Source organism: Rhinolophus sinicus, chromosome 3 (assembly GCF_057876585.1).
Source record: "Rhinolophus sinicus isolate RSI-liver-muscle chromosome 3, RSI-T2T, whole genome shotgun sequence".
Classification (NCBI taxonomy): Eukaryota; Metazoa; Chordata; class Mammalia; order Chiroptera; family Rhinolophidae; genus Rhinolophus; species Rhinolophus sinicus.
In genome coordinates, this window is record NC_142503.1 from 75,824,331 (window position 1) to 75,837,309 (window position 12,979).

General features: G+C 35.9%; 1 long non-coding RNA gene across 2 annotated transcripts in view; it reads right to left on the reverse strand.

Annotated features, from left to right (window-relative positions):
• The window catches only part of LOC141570676 (uncharacterized), a 202,951-nt gene that overhangs the window by 159,494 nt on the left and 30,478 nt on the right, over nt 1-12,979 (reverse strand). For both annotated transcript variants that reach the window (XR_016020709.1, XR_016020708.1), the window contains exon 3: nt 3,467-3,517. This is a non-coding gene — a long non-coding RNA (uncharacterized LOC141570676). The remainder of the gene's footprint in view (nt 1-3,466; nt 3,518-12,979) is intronic.

Genomic DNA, 12,979 nt, shown 5'->3' on the forward strand with positions numbered 1-12,979 from the left:
TGAAAACCCAAGCAAGGTTTGAGAATATTTGTTAAAAACTACAAATTCAATAAAACGTCCCTGAAAGTTTTTCTTGGAACTACATATTGAGATTCATAATTACCAATACCAAGACATATACCAGTAAAATGGTTGGACTTTAAAGAAAAAGAGAAATTTCCTTTGAGCATTTTTAAAAATGAGCAAATGACATAAAGGAAGGAAAATAGATTTTCATCTAATTGTCATCTTTAGGCACTGTTTTGTGCCACAAGAAAATGAGGTAACATAGATAGTTAAGACTTCTAAGACAGAAAATGTGAGCCAAGGATTTTATCCAATCCAAACTGACTTTCAAGTGTAAAGAGCACATATTGACATCAATGTGCAAAACCTTAGGGACTATTGTTCCCATGAGCCTTCCTGAGGATTCCACTGGAGAACAAGCTTCAGACAACCTGAATGACCAGAGAGAGATTACCATAAGATATGAGGGTAAGCATGAAATAGTTTCATGTAGAACTAAATGAGTATTAAGAGAGATAGTATAGTACTTAATGATTGTAAGCTCAAACAACATAGACAGCAGAATCATTGAAAAAGGAGGGAAGCGGGAGGGAGAATAAGGAGAACATATGCAGAGCAAATTTTTAACTGTTTGGAGTAATGATATCGGTGGTAATAGCAGTAGCATTGCTATTATGAGTTTGTTATTGTACAATGTACAATAAAGCAAGGGAATAACTATGGGATTCACAGTGTGGAAGAAAGGAGATGCAGGTAGAATAAAGAAGATGTTAAGTAGTACTGGGGTATCCCTAGTGCTCAGATTGGTCTTGAAATATCATTTGCACTAAAATAAACCCAGGTTTCTCGGAGTGTGCCCTCAGTAAGGCAACAGTGTCCCATAATGGGGAGGAAATTGGCTTTGGGGAGATGAAAAAAATCCTACATTACAATGGTCTGTGGTTTTCTAAAGCTCAATTCTACACACACACAAAAATTTTATTCCTTAATATTTGATTTCCTTTGTTAAGGATATATTAATATAATTTTAATTTAATGTAATTTTTTCTCTTGGGGGGTAACAATTCTTTAAAAGATCAAGAGACACTGTCTCACAGAAAATAATTTAGTGGTTACCAGAGGGTAAGGGGGAGAGGGGGCTGGTAGATAAGTGTAAAGGAGATCCAATATATGGTGATGGAAAGAGAACTGACTCTGGGTGGTGAACACACAATGTGAGATACAGATGATGTATTACAGAATTATACCCCTGAAATCTATGTAACTTTACTAACAATTGTCACCCCAATAAACTTTAATTTAAAAAGAGAGAGAGAGACTGTCTCAGAAACAGGACTGATTCCAAATCTGGGGAGGAAATACATAAAATAAATCTGGAACATCTTTTCATGCCAGAAGGGAGGAAGCCATCAAAAATTATTATGGTTATGTAAAAAAAAAAAAGAAAAAAAAAGAAACCCCAGGAATCAACTTGAAGAGGCTCCCACCTGCCAAAGATGTATAAGTTGAGCTTCAACAAAGATAATTGCAATTGAAATCCACCACATATATTTAAATCCGTAAGTTGAACAACATCAAAAAGTAGTCATTGGTCACTTTCAGATATTGATAGGGAACTCATTCATTATTTCAATCCTACCTTTCTATTATGTACTATACCCCTGGGTAATCATTATTTTGTGAACTCAATGAATTAAGAGATACAGACTGCTCACATCACAATAGAGACAACCAGACTTATGGTTTTTCCACACCAATTAGAGTCTTGCCAAAGGTACTGGACCTGAGTCTGATCACGTTCTAGATCCATCTGCCAAATATTATGCCAGGAAATAAAAGTCATTTAAAAAAATAGTGACTTTGTATCAAAAGGACACAGGGCAACTTAACAGTTCTTACTGGCCAAACTGCATCAAATTGAGCATCAAAATAAATAATGATAGTAATGAGTTTTATCTCATTGAATAAAATAACAATCCATGTGTCCATGCTAATGAAAGAGAAAAAGAAACACACACACACACACCAAAAAAAAAAAAAGAATGAAAAAGAAAAAAGAGGGAGGAGGGAAATATATAGCAATATGTTTATATAAAATAAATATAAAAGGAATGATGGAATTAAAAGTGGCAACCATGATACTAATAATTGAATCAGGCATGAATCAACAATGGGTACTAAACTAATTAGAAGAAATTTTGCTGAGAAACATGATATTTGCATAATTTCAATGCATCTTCCCAAAAAGTACATACTAATTACAAAGGGGGAAAAATAGGTACTTTACAACAGAGAAAACTGAGAGACACGGCCTTAACCAAGTGATTCAATTTAACATTACTAATAATGGGACAAACTGACACTGTATGCTTCCTGATGTGATACACTGAGCAGAAAAAGCAACTGTGTGATATTCCTGCCAAAATTGCATAAATGGAATTTAATGATGAGGAAATGTCAGACTTGTAAAGTGAGGGACATTCAACCAAAAAGTAAAATAAAATACTGGCGTATACTCTTCAAAAATGTCAAGGTCTTTATAGTTTACAGTCCAATGGCATTTTTAAGCAAGATGATTTGACCTGATTAAAACTTTTTAAAGATTATTTGGGGTTGCATAAGGAAGAATGGACTGACTGTGTGGGAGAGAAATGTGGAAATCCATCACACCATTTGGCAAACAATTACCCATAGATTCCTTCACGTGGACCTAAACGAGACAGTTATGAAACTGATGGTTGAATTTTTCACCTTAGAAAAAGGGAAAAAAGGGAGAACGGAAACCACTTCTGATTTGACACTGATCGATTCCAATTGATTTTTGCTTAAATAAAATCTTAAGAATTTAAAAGAAAACAAAATCCCTTGTGAGAATAACTAATATCTCTTTTTTCTCTTTAATTAACATTTATTGGGGTGACAATGGTTAGTAAAATTACATAGTACAATTCTGTAATACATCATCTATATATTACATTGTGTGTTCACCACCCAGTCAGTTCTCCTTCCATCACCATATATTTGATCCCATTTACCCTCTTTTACGATCACCCCCACTTCAGTTACCCTTTGGCACCACTAAACTACTGTCCATGTCTATGAGCTGATATTTCTATTATGAAACTGAAGCTTTGCTAATATCATATTAATTTAAAAATATAGGATAAACAAATCTTGATGATTTAGAATGCAATGTGGAAATTACCTTTTCACTTGTTCCTTGGGCCCTGGTGATTTATTTCAAGCCTTGATGCTGTATTCTGTGGACTTTACCTACTCACAGCATATTTCTCAGTAAATTAGTAAAATTTCTAAGTAAAATACCAAAATTATACTTCGTTGATGTTTCTCAAGATGAAAACAATCAGAAACAGGGCTACCTACTGGTTGCATTCAGCTTTGCTTTCACTGTTATGAAATTCATGCTTCCATAAACTGGCAGTAATAGAATTTCACCTACCTTATAAATAGCACTTTTCGAGATGGATAAAATGTTATCTCCAACAGCGATCTGCCACAAAACAAAAAACAAACAAATCAAACAAAAAACCCTCTAATTTTTCTCATTGTTGGGTGAAATGTGGTGGGGTTTTTTTCTGCCAAATATCAACCCACAGAAACAACAGGACATAGTCTGAAGTTCATGAATTAAAATTTTAATTAAACTGAATTACTATGAGTGTCTTAGATATCTTTACTGAACTTTTCTGCCAACTTTAAGGAATACCCATTGCTGTCTATGACTTGTAATTTCTAGCTTGACTTTTCTCTCATAAGTAATGTTTTAGGAAATACAGTTAAAATGGTAGAAAAATATAGAAATTGTATGTTTCTGAATTACATGAATTTCAGACCTTGTTCATATCTTCCTTTATGAATTAATCAAACATTGAGTTAAATGTCTACCTAGTGTAACCTAAATACAATACCACACCTTCCCCATTATCCTCACTAATTTCCCCTACTTACATTTAGAAATATAAAACTAAATAAATCCCAATAACTTTATTTTTTCAGAGTAGAAAAGAAGAGTTGGATGACATTAAAGAATGAAATGTAACAGCACAAAAAGAAGTGAAAAATCTGCAAAGGATTTGGTATAGTTTGTTTGATTTGGGCTACAGAGTACTATTTTAGCCTAAATTGCTCATCCTGGCTTTCAAAACTGAGAAAAGCAAGCAGAAAAAAGATCAGATTTTTAAATTCTCTTTGGGCCAGCTTCAGGCAAGCCATTTTAACATAGATATTGACCAGTGGCAGAATAGAAATTATTTTCTTGGACATGTGGTTATGAAATCAAATTTGGAATAAATTCAAACAAACCTGGTATTGGAAGATATAGCTTCTATGAAATGAAAGTCATTATTTTAAAGCACTCTTTGCAACCTAATCAAATTTACCAGAGTGAATTTTAAATAGTAAGTTTGAAATATTTGCTGAATATTTGCACTTTATTTGCAGAATTCATTTCATGCAAATTTTCAAAACTGTATTTAAAGTAAAGCACATGAGACTTATTAAATTATTTGAATGATAGCTAGTACAGGGAAACCCTGGAAGTCAGTTTAATTTCCTTCTACTTCTTTCCAACTCATATCCTTTTCTTTTACTCTTGTTGACAAGCTCTCAAGACCCCACTGTTCTTGCTCTGTAGGATGGTAATTGCCATATGAAGCAGGAAGATTTAAACACAAAATGCATTAAATATGCCAGAGTCAAGCTTACAGTGTGGCAATTGCCTGCATCATGTGATTTTAAAAGTTCCAAAACGCCTCCTTACCCCCCCTCCCCCATTTTTGCTCACTGGCTTCTCTATACTTCAGAGCCAGACATTTTCAAGCTTCCACTCTTGGACCCAAGGAAGTAGAGACTCTTGCCTCATAAATACTAATATTACCTAGGAGAAAGCATAGCAAGACTTAAATGAAAGGGAAAAGAATCAAGTTATAAGAGTTCTAAGCTTAGCACATTAGTGGGAGACTGTGAAAGCCAAGCTAGTTAAACTGGAAATTCATCTACAGTGTATTTGTATGGTAAAATGAGGCAGGTATAGGGTCAGTAAACTGGAACCTTGGTGGATAAGTAACTTCGTGGCTAATGGTTGCTCACTTACTGGGGAAAAATGAACTGTCCCACTGGAGCAGAAATTCAAAGTCTTGAAGCAAATCTGATTCAGTGGAGACAAGGAAAGCCAGTCACGTAAGAAGCAAGAGACGTATAGGTCAGAGGAGTTTTGCCCTGGGTCTGGCAATTTAAGACAAAAGAACTATCCAGAGTGAGTTGATGGAGGAGTGTGAGAAGACATCACAAGCGAAATATATTAAAGAAGGACAGAAGACAGTTGTGAAGACCAGGAGTAGGCACTAAACTAGAAAAGGGGTAAGAGAAGGATTTTGAAGTGAAAAAGAGAGACCAGAAAGGTGTAGATAACCAAAGGAAAGAAAGAATTTCAAGAAAAAAAAATGTGTAGACAATAGTGTTAAACACCAGAGAGAAACAAGTGGAATAAGGACTATTTAAATGATGCTGGGTAACGAGGTAATGTCAGAAGCATGGCGGTGTGAGGGGTCCCCACTGTGACCTCTCCACTTGAAGTTGCAAGTTGAACAGCTATAATTCAACAAATGATTCCCTGTGCAACACACAAAAATGTCTGAGAGATCCACACATCGAAACATCTGAAGGTGGGTGAATCGGGGTGAACAGGGGAGGAGAAAAAGGGGAAATGCAGAGACACGGCTGCAGAGGCAGCCCGGAGCTCATTGTGGTCCGGGGAGAGAGGAGGACTGAGACGACAGGTGCACTTCCTGTGGCTCCCAGTGTTCCAGCCTAAGAGATCAGAATATAACAAGGCTGAACCCAGTGATTGGGGCAGAGACCCTGGGGCAAAGACCAAACACAGGAATGTGACAGCTTTCATCTAACAGCCCTCACTGCCAGGTGGAAAACAAAGCCATGGAGCCTGGCTGCCTCCCAGAACCCACCCACAGCTCGCCTCCCAGGCACACTCCTGTACTAGCAGAAAGTACTAGAAAAAAAACACGTAGCAATGTCAAGTTAAACAGCAGAATATATACAGCCCTGAGAACTGGAGAGACAGTTCCTGAGTGGCAGACCTACACTACGACTAATTCCAGCAACAAAGGAAGAGATATAGGGTCAAAGAAGCTGTGGTCTGGCAGTTGCCATTATTTGCAGGAAAACAAAGACAGAAACACACCCGTCACCTCACCCAGCCCACCATGCCGCCACCTTTCGTGGATGATCCCAGCGGGGATACCCTGGGCTACTGAGGCACACAACTCTGCATCTGGCTACAGGGGCAGCACTGGGATTTCAGGGGTTCAGAACTCAATTGTCTAACACATCCTCCCATGGGGGTGATATCCTTTGACCTTCGGGACCTGGTCACAGAGGTGATGCTCAACTTTCCAGGAAATATTCCACCAAAAGAAGCTGGAACTGGGCAAAAGAAAATAAAACTCCCCAGTGCTACCTGCTGGAAAACAAAAGAAAGACCTACTCATATCAACCGGCTGCAAAATTCATTTTTGTAGATGCCCAGAAAGAGAAATAATCTATCAATTATAATGAATAACCAACAAGGCAGCTCAGAAGAAAAAAAAAAAGGAAAATCTCCAGAAAATAAACATGGATATATGCAACTTAAATGATAGGGAATTCAAAATTGCTGTTCTGAAAAAACTCAACAAGATGCAAGAAAACACAGAGAGGCAGTTTAATGGAATCATAAATAAAATCAATGAACAAAATATACTTTATCAAAGAGATTGAAATTTTTTAAAAGTACTAAATAGAAAATTTGGAGCTGAAGAACTCAATAAAAGAGATGAAGAATTAAATAGCAAACTTAGAAAATAGAGCTGACCAGATGGAGGAAAGAATCAGTGACATCGAAGTTAGAAATCTGGAAATGACACAAATGGAAGAAGAGAGACTTGAGAGTTAAAAGAAAAGAAAGAACTCTACAAGAACTGTCTGACTTCATCAGACAGAGCTATATAAGAATAATGAGTATATCAGAAGGAGGCAAGAGAGAGAGAAGGGTACAGAGAGCTTATTCAAATAGTCAACGAGAACTTCCCAAACCTATAGAAAGAACTGGGTCCTCAAATCCAAGGAGCAAACAGGTAATACCTAATTACCACAATCCTAAAAAGCTTTCTCCAAGGCACATTATATTGAAACTGTCAAAAATTAATAACAAAGAAAAAATTCTCAAGGCAGCCAGGGAAAAGAAGACAGTAATCTACAAAAGAAAGCCCATTAGATTATCATCAGATTTTTTGCAGAAACTCTATAAGCCAGGAGGAAGTGGAATCAAATATTCAAAATATTGAAAGACAGAAATTACCAGTCAAGAATAATACTCGTATATCTAGCAAAGTTATGTTTTAAATATTAAGGAGTAATAATGACCTTTTGAGATATACAGAAGCTGAGGGAATTTTGTACCACAAGGCTTGCATTACAGGAAATTGTTAAGGAGGTAATTCTACTTGAAACCAAAAGACAAAAAAATACAAAACTATGAGTAAGACTACTAACAGACAGACAGAAATAGGAAATGGAAATCCCTACACAGTATAGGGCACTATATACCTAAGCATAACATAAAGGGTAAAGGAAATAAAAACATTTTTAAAAAAAAGAAAACGAAGAAGACGATTTGCTACTGCAACTTAGAAATGAACTCATAGCATAAACAGGGATAATTTGTGACAACAAAAATATAAAAGAGCAGAGGGTAAAGGTCTGAATTTGCAATGGGGAATGAAGATAAGATTCATGCTGAAGAAAAAGGACTACTGTATATATGAAACACACTTTTACATAAACTTAATGGTAACCATTCAAAAAAAAAAAAAATATCCAGAACAGAGACACATAACATAACAAAAGAGGAAACATAGGGGGAAAAAAAAAATCATAGAATACCGCCAAACTAAAATAACAGACAGAAACGCAAAGAAAAAATGGAGACACCGAGTTAGGAGAAAACAAAGATAAAATGGCTATAGGAAATCCTCATATATCAATAATCCTCTTAAATGTAAATGGACTGAACTCACCAATAAAAAGGCAGAAAATAGCAGACTGAATCAAAAAACAAAATCCAACCATATGCTGCCTACAAGAGACACATCTCTTTTCAAAGTGAAAGGGTGGAAAATGATGCTGCAAGCAAATGGCATGCAGAGAAAATCAGGCCATACTTGTATGTGATGAAATAGACTTCAGGATAAAAAAGGTAACAACAGACAAAAATGAACATTTCATAATGATAAACGGTACAATACAACAAGAAGGCATAACAATTACCAATATATATGCTTCTAATCAGGGAGCGCCAAAATATATTAAGCAACTATTAACAGAACTAAAGGGAGAAAATGATAAAAACACAATAGCAGGGGACCTAAATACGCCATTGACAGCTATGGATAGATCACCCAAACAGAAAATCAGTAAGGAAATATCAGCCTTAAATGACACATTAGACCAAATGGCCGTAATTGACACTTACAGAGAATTTCATCCTAGAACACCAGACTACATATATTTTTCTAGTGCACATGGAACATTCTCAAGGATAGACCATCTGTTGGGACACAAAACTAGCTTCAGGAAATTTAAGAAGACTGATATCATACCAAGCAAATTCTCCGACCACAATGCTTTGAAATTGGAGATCAACTGCAAAAAGAAAGTGGGACAAAACACAAATATGTGAAGATTAAACAACATCCTACTAAAGAACGATTGGGTCAAAGAAAAAATAAAGGGGATATCAAAAGATACATAGAAACAAATGAGAATGAGAACGCATCATATCAAAATTATTGGGATGCAGCAAAAGCAGTATTAAGAGGGAAATTTATATCATTACAGGCTTATCTCAAGAAATAAGAAAAATGCCAAATAAAAAATGGAACATTACATCCCAAAGTACTAGAAAAATAAGATTAAATGAAACCCAAGGTCAGCAGAAGGAAGGAAATAATAAAAATTAGAGCAGAATTACATGAAATAGAGAAAAAGAAGACAATAGAAAAAAATTAATGCAACAAAGAGCTGTTTCTTCATAAAGATTAATAAAATTAACAAACCACTGGCTAAATTCACTAAGGAAAAATAAAGACAAGACACAGACACAAACAAATAAGAAATGAAAGAGGTGAAGTCACAATGGATACCACAGAAATACAAAAGATAATACAAGAGTACTATATGCCACCAAATTCAATAACCTAGAAGAAATGGACAAGTTCTTAGAAATATATAACCTTCCTAGACTGAATCACGAAGAACTGGAAAATCTAAATAGGCCGATCAACAGTAAGGAAATTGAAACAATCATCCAAAACCTCCCCAAAAGCAAAAGTCCAGGACCAGATGAGATGACTTCACTACTAAATTCTACCAAACATTCAAAGAGGATTTAATACCTGTCCTCAAACTCGTCCAAAAAATTGAAGAAGTGGCAATATTTCCTAACTCATTTTAGGAGGCCAACATTACCCTGATATCAAAATATGGTAAGGAAAACACAAAAAGAGAAAACTACAGACCAATATTTCTGATGAATACAGACGCAAAAATCCTAAACAAAATATTAGCAAATCAAATACAACAATCCATTAAAAAGATTACATATCACGATCAAGTGGGGTTCATTCCAGGGGCACAAGGATGGTTCATACCATCCTTGTACATAAATCAATCAATGTGACACACCACATTAAAAAATTAAAAATAAAAATCACATGATCATATCAATAAATGCAACAAGATGTTGACAAGATACAACATCCATTTATGACTAAAACAGTTAATAAAATGGGTATAGACAGAAAGTATCTCAATATAATAAAGGCCATACATAACAAACTCTCAGCTAATATCATACTTAATTGTGAAAACTGGAAGCTTTTTCCTCTAAGATCAGGAACGTGACAGGGATGCCCTCCACCACACTATTATTCAAGAGAGTTTTGGAAGTCCTAGCCAGAGCAATCAGGCAAGAGAAAGAAATAAAAGTCATCCAAATTGGGAATGAAGAAGTTAAATAGTCATTTTTTGCAGATAACATGATTCTTTATATAGAAAACCTGAAAGACTCCACTAAAAAAACCCATTAGAAACAATAAACAGATACAGTAAAGCTGTGGGATACAAAATCAATGTAAAAAAAAAAAAAATCCATTGCTTTCCTATATACTAACAATGAAATTTCAGAAAAATAAATGAAAAAAGAAATTCCTTTTGCAATTGCAACAAAAAGAATGAAATACCTAGGAATAAACTTCACAAAGGATGGGAAGGCTCCATACACTGAAAACTATAAAACATTATTTAAAAAAATAGAAAAAGACACAAAGAAATGGAAAGATATTCCATGTTCATGGATTGGAAGAATCAACATAGTTAAAATGGCCATATTACCAAAACAATGTACAAATTTAATGCAATCCCCATCAAAACCCCAATGATATTTTTTAAAGAAACAGAACAAAAAATCATCAGATTTGTATGGAATCACAAAAGCGCCTGAATAGCCAAAGCAACTTTGACAAAAAAAGAACAAGCCTGGAGGTATCACACTCCCCACTTCAATTTATACTACAAAGTGACAGTAATCAAAGCAGAATGGTATTAGTACAAAAACAGACACACAGACCAATGGAATAGAATAGTGACCCCAAAAATTAACCCACATAAGTATGGGCAGATAATTTTTGACAAAGGAGCCAAAAACATATAATGGAGAAAAGAAAGCCTCTTCAATAAATGGTGCTCGAAAAATTGGAAAGCCACATGCTAAAGAACAAAACTAGACTGCTATCTGTCACCATGTACCAAAATAACTCAAAATGGATCAAAACCTAAACATAAGACCTGAATCAATAAATTGCATAGAAGAAAGCATAGGTACTATGCTTATGGACATTGGGTTCAGAGATGATTTCATGAACTTGACCTCAAGGCAAGGGAAGTAAAGCAAGAAATAAACAAATGGGACTACATCAAACTAAAAATATTCTGCACAGCAATAGAAACCATCAACAAAACAGACAGCCAACCGAATGGAAGAAGATATTCACAAACAACACCTCCTATAAAGGGCTACAATCCAAAATATATAAAGAACACATACAACTCTCCAACAAAAACAATCCAAAGTAAAAATGGGCAGAGAACCTGAACAAACACTTCTCCCAAGAAGATGTACAAATGGCCAAGAGATATATGAAAAGATGTTCAACTTCACTAACTATTAAGGAAATAAAAATCAAAACCACAATAAGATACCACCTCACACCTGTTAGAACAGCTATTATTAGCAAGACAAGTAATAACAAGTGTTGGAGAGGTTGTGGACAAAAAGGAACCCTCATACACTGCTGGTGGGAATGTAAATTGGCACAGCCACTATGGAAAACAGTATGAAGATTCCTCAAAAAATTAAGAATAGAATTATCATAGAACCCAGCAATCCCTCTTCTGGGTATCTATCTCAAAAATCTGAAAACATTTATGTGTAAAGATATATGATATGTACCCTTACATTCATTGCATCATTATTCACGGTGGCCGAGACATGGAAACAACCAAAGTGTCCTGCAATAGATGACTGGATTAAAAAAAAAAAAAGATGTGGTGTGTATATACAATGGAATATTACTCAGCCATAAGGAAAGATGAAATACTACCATTTGAGACAATGTGGATGGAGTTGGAGATTATCATGCTAAGTGAAATAAGTGAGACATAAAAAAGTAGAGAACCATATGACGTCCCTCATATATGGGATATAAAACTGAAAGCAACAAATGAACAAGACAAAAACTCATAGACACAGACAACAGTTTAGTGGTTGCCAGAGGTTAAGGGGGGAGGGGCGTGGTAGAAGAGGATAAAAAGGGGGTCAAATACATGGTGATGGAAGGAGAACTGACTGGTTGGTGAACACACACTGCAACAGATGGATGATGTATTATAGAATTGTATACTTGAAGCCTATAATTTTTCTAATCCGTATCACCCCAATAAATTTAATAAAAATAAAATAAGATAAATGATGCTGGGTAGAGCAAAGTGGAAGCACGGATGAACGTTAACCGCATAAACTCAGTCAAATAGTAGGAAGGATGGGTTGTGTGTGAGAAGAAAATGGAGGCACTGAGCAGAAACCACTCGGTGGCCATTAAAGAAAGTAGAGAATCAAATGATAGTTTGAGGAAGGAGCAATGTCAAGGGAAGATTTTTCTCAAGGGAAAGGAGACCGAAAAGAGAAAGTAGATCTTATCTCCTCCTTCTGGCTCTGAAGACATTGAAAAGTGAGAGTATGTAGGCAAGAAGGGCTTTGACCACAGATCCCTCCAGAAAACAAACAGAGAAAATTAACTCCCCCTCTAAAGCAACAGATGTTAGCTTCTCATCTAGATAGATTTGTTAAGGAATGAAGAACATTTCTCTAAATACTCCCCAATCCATTCCACCTCATCCCACTCCCACCCTGCGGACATTATTTGCTCTCTAGCAGTTTCCCATCCACAGGGTCTTCACCCCTTTCCTGTACCAGGCCTGGTGGGGAGACCCCTTCCCTTCTCTTGTTTTCAGCTGGACCATTTACTTGCCTCTAGACCAGGGATTCTTAACTTCTGCACTATTTTCATGTTGAACCCAACAATTTTTGGGGTGCATTGCAGAATGTTTAGCAGCATCCCTGGCCTCTCCCCATTAGATGTCCATAGTATGCTCTCCTACAGTCCTAACGATCAAAAATATCTCCAGATATTGTCAAATGTTCTTCTGGGGCAAAACACCTCACCCCCACATTGAGAATCACTGCTGTAGACACTGCTGTCCAGTGATTCCCCATAAAGGCCAACACAGGTGCCATCTTCCATTCTGCTTTTCCCATACTGCCTGTTTCTGAAACAAGCAA